The 6,588-nt window shown below is 33.1% G+C and overlaps 1 long non-coding RNA gene across 3 annotated transcripts in view; it reads right to left on the bottom strand.

The window, feature by feature from the left end:
• LOC106457686 overlaps nucleotides 1-913 on the bottom strand; it is a 12,564-nt gene extending 11,651 nt beyond the window's left edge. For all 3 annotated transcript variants that reach the window (XR_001290722.2, XR_001290723.2, XR_002610233.1), the window contains exon 1: nucleotides 824-913. This is a non-coding gene — a long non-coding RNA (uncharacterized LOC106457686). The remainder of the gene's footprint in view (nucleotides 1-823) is intronic.
• Between the last annotated feature and the right edge of the window lie 5,675 nt (nucleotides 914-6,588).

Below are 6,588 nucleotides of genomic sequence, written 5' to 3'. Positions count from 1 at the left end.
GCTGAAAATGTTTAACTATATATTCGATGATTTTGCAAAAAATGTTCCTGGTTGTTAATTTAATTTTTTTTAACTAAAATATAATCCACTGTTGAAACTTGTGTTAAATTCTGCTGAGGGTTCATTTCCTGTCAGAAAATTATAGCCCATGTTGAAAGAGTTAACTGTTAATGTTATAATGCTAATACTAAGAGTATTACATGTACATATTATTAATATTACTATTAATATGTAACAATACAATACTGTCAATAGTAAAGATTAATTTATTATATTTATACACTAGTCTATATTATTTATTATTGAAAATAAAATAATAGTACTAGTAGTAGTAATACTGTAATAAGGCTTCAGATTTTAAATAACTTATTTTTGAAAACTATAACAAATAAAACTAGAAAATTAACAATGTAAGACAACATACAACTACTGCAAAATCAATTTCAGTACCACTTAAAAATAAAATCGTGCTAAGAGTAAGACCCACCGGCCACGTTGTTCCCTACCTGACTTCACTCAAACCCGTATATGTAAAGTTGTCCAAACTTTTAAACAATACCTAAAGCGATATGATGGTATTCATATGCTTATATTTTTACACTTTATAGCTTTAAATATATGTTACATCACCAATAGTTTTACTACTAATAATATTAGTAGGCTATAAATTAATAGTGGCAGTTGCTACGTACATGGTGCACACACAATTACATAATCATCATTGTCGTTAAAAAAAAGGCTATAAAATTATTAAAAATATAAAATGAAATAAAAAGTCATAACTATCTTAAACCTTTTAACTTAGGTTATTGTACAATAATACCTCTAAATCCAAGAGATTGACTTGATTATTTCTTGTTCTCTCTGCGTTACAAATACACAACCTGATAAACTCATTCTTTAGGCAAAACTGAAGCGCCACTCACCATCAAATTCTTTTACAGACTATAATTAAAATTAGAATTGTAGCTCCAGAAAAAAAAAGAATTACGAAACAAGACAGTTGTTCATTCATTGTCCTCGTGAAAATTACTGAATTTAGGATTCTATTTCATTTTTGTTTGATAAAAACAATTGATTAAATTTGTTTGTATTTACATACTTTTTCATTATGTATCTATCTTTATATATTTTAACACATTTTGTTTTTAATTACAGGATGTATATGCCTTTAGATTTTTTCCTCACGTTGGATGATAAGAGATAAAGGGTCATTAGAGGGTTAGGTTCTCTCTTACTATTAAAAATCTGAAAGATCTTTCCATGTACGATAAAGGCAATCTTAATCAATCCCATGATATTTTTATTACTAAATTCAAAAATATTGCTCTGTCTACATTTTATAATTTTAATAGTAAGAGAGAAACAATGGCGTTGCCTTTATCAGGGCGTGTAACATGGATGTTTTTATTTAGTGACAATTCTTTTAAGGCTAAGATTTCGTCAGGGGTTAGAGTTGATTTTTTAAATTTAAGCTTTGTTTACCAGTATAGGGAAGACACGATTATATAGTAAGTTTGGGTACAGTTGGTATCTTAATTGGATTTGTGACTTTCTGTGTTAGGAAGGTGTTGGTAATGTTTTCTAATAAGTGTTGTGGATAGCAGTTACATTTCAGGATATCATGTAAGAACGAAATTTAAGAGTGTAGATTAAGATTTGTGGAGCACAGGTTGTAAGCTCTGTTTAGTAAGCATGTAACAAGGTTTCGTTTATACGTAAACGGGATAAAGCTGTCAAAGTGTGTAAGGAGACCAGTGGACGTCTTTTTTCGGTAAATTGATGTGGAAAATCCATTAGCATTACGGTTAATGAGCATGTTTAAAAAAAAGCTAAAGTATTATTATTTTCAACCTCACATGTAAATTTAATGGCAGGAGTTGTGAGTTAAGGTATTCTAAAAATTTTGAGCATTGATCATTATTATTAAAAAGAATAAAAGCGTCATCCACGTAACTTCTGTACAGAACAGGCCTAAAGTCAACTGGGCAGGTGTCAAGCCATTTCTGTTCGTAATAAGAGAGGCATTAGCTAAAGTTGGACATAGTGGGAAGCCCATCGCAACGCCATCTATTTGTTCATACAAGGTGTTGTTGAACAGGAAATGTGAATTCATAGCGGTAAGATCCAGCATGGTCTTAATTTGATTTCCAGAAAAGCCATTTAGAGGAATGTTATTACGTGAAAGCTCAGATATACATATATTAATAGTTTCATTTAGGGGAATATTTGTAAAGAGGGAGGTAACATCAAAGGGAGGTAGTTGACTTAGATCACGTTCAAAGTGGAAGGAATCCGGAATAGTATATTCATCAGTAGTGAGTGGCTGAAGCATAGGTACAAGTAATTTAGCAAGTTTGAAACTAGGTGTGCCTATAGTAGAAAGAATGGTTCGGAGTGGGAACCTGCTTTATGAATTTTGGGAAGGCCATATAACATACCAGGACGGGAGCCAGTGGGATAAAGCGAAGAAGCAACATTCTCAGATATAATATTTTTTTGTTCTTTAGTTCTCTTAGGTACCTTTGGATTTTTTTCCTCATGTTGGATGCAAAGAGATAAAGGGTCATTGTTTAATGTTTTACATTTTTAGAATCTTCCAGAATATCATGTATTTTATTAAGATAGTCATTTTTGTTCAGAATTAAAATAACTTATTTCCTATATACGACACAGAAGGGTACCCAGTCAGTTACTAGTGGGATTAACCGCAGTATTGATGGTAATTCTGTATATATTTTTATACGACTCACGTGTTATTATGGGCTAGTAACCAACAAAGTTATGACTACAAGTAATTTTGTGTATAAACAGTCTAAAAATCGATGTGTTCGAAGGAAAACGAAGTTTGATAATAAACAAGATTACGACACTTATGATATACAACATTGTTTATTAACAAAAAGGGGGACATTCATAAACGTTTCGGAATTCTATCAGATTCCATCTTCAGTATCTAAAGCTAAATAAAATAAATTTACATAAGTCTTTGGACATTGTTAAAGTACAATTGCTAAATATAACAATAATTAAACAAATAAAACACAAAACAATAATCATGGCGAGAAACTACAGCAAGAAAACACAAAAAAAAGTAAAATCAGTAATACGAACACATTAGAAAAATTCATAATTTAAATGAAGACTGCATGTTGTTCAGTGTTGGAGAGTGCTGTTTGATGTGGAGGGTTTCTTTAATAATTAATTTCAGGTCAGTATTAGACTTGCAGAGGATAGAGAAATTTGATAGTATAGGTTGATGTCCCGTTTCTTCAATATGTTGGCGTATAGAGGAAACACAGGGGTTACTCATTTTTTTTTTTTTGCGTCTTGATGGAAATTCCCATATGTTCATAAGCTCTGACTTTTAAATGGCGTTTGGTTTTGTCAATATAGGAGGCCTTACAGTCTCCACACGTGTAAAGATAGACAAGCCAGAAACAATAAGGAATGGGGAGGAGATCTTTAGTAGGGAAGAAAAATGTGAAATCCACTTGAGGGTAGTAACGAACAAGTATGCGTTTAAGAGTAAAAGTTTTATAAATTTTACTATAAAAAGAGATGTATTTATATATATTTCGTCAATATTACATAAAACTGGATTTATCATTGATAAATATGTCTATTCAGTTACTACATTAATCGTCAAATTACCGACCCGTTTTACTACATGTGAGTAAGCATATTGAGTAATTTTATATTTTTATCAGTTTCAACAGTTAATATAAAGAGCTGGTCAAAATAACTGGGGTAATCAAGAAGAAAAAAACGTTCTAATGTAATGTTACATACACTATGCAATCAAACATTAATATTTTAACTGTCAGTAGATGGCGATAGTGCAGTATTTCTTAAGAACGTATTTGTATTTAATTGGAATTATGTCCCTTTCACTCTTACTTGTGTATATGAATATTTTTAGTTTTAAATTAGTGTTAAGTTTATCTCAAAGTTATTTTTAAACCTATTTTAAATTATTTTTCCTTCAAAGATTGTGTACCGATTGCCCATTGTTCACGTGTCATTTATTTAAACACGTGCAGGGACTGTAAGGCCTTCTTTATTGGTGAAACTAGGTGTCACCTTAAAGTACGAACACTGGAAAAAAAAATGGGTATATCAATCAAAGTTGGAAGAAAGTTCCTAACTCTGCTATCTATCAACGTAATGCAGAAACAGGTCATCCGATTTTTCTCTTTAACTTTAAAACCCTCTCAACAGTTAAATATGAAGCCGAACTTCTGATAAAAAAACTAGTCGCACTCCAGTGGCACAGCGGTATGACTGCGGACTTACAACGCTAGAAACCAGGTTTCGATACCCGTGGTGGGCAGAGCACAGATAGCCCATTGTGTAGCTTTGTGCTTAACTACAAACAACAGTAATTAAGAAATATATATGGAATATCTTCACCAATACATATAAAAACATCCAAGTAAAATCTAGACTTTCATGCTGTTTTGAGGAGAAAAACCTGATAACTCTTAAACTATATTTTCTTGAATTGCTAAATCGCATTAATGTCTTCAAAGTTGGATCAAGTGTGGATCAGTTGTCCGTTGTTCGCATCTCGTTATCACAAAAGTTGCGCTCTACATTTTGGATTCAGGGGTACGTTATAGGAGTGACGGTCAAATGCCACTATTCTATCAGAAAAGAATACACAGGGTACTCGACTCGCAATCTAAGAGTCGCGGGTTCGAATCCCCGTCTCATCAAACATGCTCGCCCTTTCAGCCGTGGGGGCGTTATAATGTGACGGTCAATCCCACTATTCGTTGGTAAAAGAGTTGGCGGTGGGCGGTGATGACTAGCTGCCTTCCCTCTAGTCTTGCACTGCTAAATTAGGGACGGCTAGCGCAGATAGCCCTCGTGTAGCTTTGCGCGAAATTCAAAAAACAAACATTTACTTGAATTTTATTTATTACATAGGTAGCGCTATCATCAATTTTTTCTTTTTCAATCACAACGCCCCCCCCCCCAGTGACACAGTGGTATGTCTGTGGTATTATACTGCTAGAAACCGGGTTTCGATACCCATGGTGGGCAGAGCACAGATAGCCCTTTGTGTAGCATTGTGCTTAATAACAAGCAACAACAACAATCCCAACGTCCTCGGTATTATACATTAATTTACACAGAATTGATGTAAACTCTAGAAGTGATACAAGTATAACACAACGCCTTCACTGTTGTGGTATTTGATTGTTTTGCTCATACAACTTGATATTTAACAGAAAATATAGTTTTTGTTATATTCATACCAGGCCATTTTTCTCTTGAATTGAATAATACGTATCTATAACCATCTGTTATCTATAACCTTTCTCTTCTGGTCTATCATCACCTATGGTTTCTGCATAGTAAGAAATAGTTATGCTACTAACCTGACCAGGTGCGCTACGGAATTTTGTGAGTAAAGTGCCCAACTTCATTGTCATGCTAATTTTATAAGTTTCTGCTGTGTAACAATGTTGTTATGTTTCTCACCAGAGACTTTCATTGTTCACGAAATCGTGGTACTATTGTTTCTCTTAACATGTGTTTGCTTTTGACTTTTTTTTATTCGATCATTATAAAATTACCTACGTTGATGTGTCTGTCTTTAATCAAACAAGGTGTGTTTTATAGTTTAACAGAATGTGTAAGAATCTAGCACAACAAAGTCTGTTTTAAACAAAACAAAGATGTCGCTTATATCCCTCAAGGTTTGAAGTTCGAAAACTGCTCTCTGAATGTTAATAATGTGAATTTTATATGAAAATAATTTTGCGTTATAGATGAAAGAACATTATCTATTCCTTGTTTGTCACTTGTTTCCGTGTGCTAGATGTACAGTTTGCTGGGAACTCCATAAACCTGCTTTCTAATCTTTTCCATTTGTAACCTTGACAAACTAGGTATTTTACAGCCTGAAATTTGACGCAACAAGGCCTACAAGGTCTTGAGTAAGGACCTTGGGACGTTATTCCTTACTACGTACAAAGAGTAACGTGTCACCCTAGAAACAGAAGCAAACTAAGCATTATAACCAAAGCTTTGTTACTAAGTTCGGTGTGTTGAGAAACAAAGCTGTATGACGTAGATCAGTACACTGAAACATTGTTTATTTAAACATAATTTTTCGCTCATGACCATTTCTTTGTATCTCTAGTGACTCCACACAAAAAACTTTTTTCTAATTAACAAGAAGTATAACACCAGGGTGTTGTTAAATGTATCACAGGTTTTAGAATTGTATGTTCTGTGGTATATAAGAGAAAGAAGTTTAAACACAGACTTAGTGCTGAACAGGTCACACAAAGAAAGACGGTGTTCGAAAAAATTCTCCGCTACAACCTATTCTAACAGCACATTTAAAATACTCAAATATATGTTCATTTAGCTGTAGCCCAGCCGATAATATTCAGCTAATGATAATTAAAGTTCCTTAAATGATCAGTTTTATCTTCATGGACTTAAGAATTAAGGATTTCTTATATGAATCGATAATCAGATCCGTTTATATAGTTTTGTTTGTATTTTACTACTGGTGACCAAAAAGTCCTAACATCCTCAGGATGACGTTGTAACGTCGAAACATGTAGA

The sequence above is a fragment of the Limulus polyphemus genome, unplaced genomic scaffold, assembly GCF_000517525.1.
Source record: "Limulus polyphemus unplaced genomic scaffold, Limulus_polyphemus-2.1.2 Scaffold361, whole genome shotgun sequence".
NCBI lineage: Eukaryota > Metazoa > Arthropoda > Merostomata > Xiphosura > Limulidae > Limulus > Limulus polyphemus.
This window is presented reverse-complemented; position numbering and strand designations above follow the sequence as displayed.